We start from the raw sequence: 761 nt of genomic DNA, 5'->3' as shown, positions 1-761 counted from the left end.
AGAGAGAGAGAGAGAGAGAGAGAGAGAGAGAGAGAGAGAGAGAGAGAAAGCTGTGTAAGTATAGTTCTTTTCCCTATTGATTCACCTTTAGTGCAGAAGGCTAACCTTGGAAGCCAGATACTACTTCTAAGCATGGTGGTGCACAACTGCCAGCCTAGTCCTCAAGAGGCAAGAGGATGGGAAGTTTGAGACAGTGTGGGTTATGCAGGATGACCTCGTTTCAGAAGCAAAGAAAGTAAATAAGCAAAAAGAGTAGGATGTTATTTGAAGAAGTGAATTGCTATCCTATAAGATACTAACAAATTCTTCAATATGCACACACACAAATGGGCCTTCTGGAACCCTGATAAAGTGGAGGTAGAAAATTTAGGTCCCTTGAGTCAGACTGCTGCTTTGTACAGGGAAGGATTTGAAGTCTGAATTGTGCCTACTCCCTAAACCACACTGAAGTCCAATGTGAGAGTATCGACAAAAGGACCTACAGGATTAACATAAGGTCATGGGAAGAGCATGAAATCCCCTAGGGTTAAGGTTTCCTAGGGTGAGAGAAAAAAGAGACTAGCACAATGGTATTTTTAAAGTCCCAGTTTTGAGCTAGGCTTGGTAGAACATGCGTGTTATTCCAACACTCTGAATGTGAAGGCAGAAGGATTGATTCTTAATTATCCTCAGCTATATGGTATGTTTGAGGCCAGTCTGGGTATCACCAGACCCTGTCTTATCCCCATCCCCCCTAAAAACCATGATTGATACACACACAC

At 42.7% G+C, this 761-nt stretch overlaps 1 protein-coding gene across 1 annotated transcript in view; it reads right to left on the bottom strand.

The window, feature by feature from the left end:
• Ercc6l2 (ERCC excision repair 6 like 2) overlaps nucleotides 1–761 on the bottom strand; it is an 82342-nt gene that overhangs the window by 2659 nt on the left and 78922 nt on the right. The gene's annotated exons all lie outside the window — the stretch shown is intronic.

This window comes from Grammomys surdaster, unplaced genomic scaffold, assembly GCF_004785775.1.
Source record: "Grammomys surdaster isolate TR1022 unplaced genomic scaffold, NIH_TR_1.0 375, whole genome shotgun sequence".
In the NCBI taxonomy this organism is placed as follows: Eukaryota; Metazoa; Chordata; class Mammalia; order Rodentia; family Muridae; genus Grammomys; species Grammomys surdaster.
This window is presented reverse-complemented; position numbering and strand designations above follow the sequence as displayed.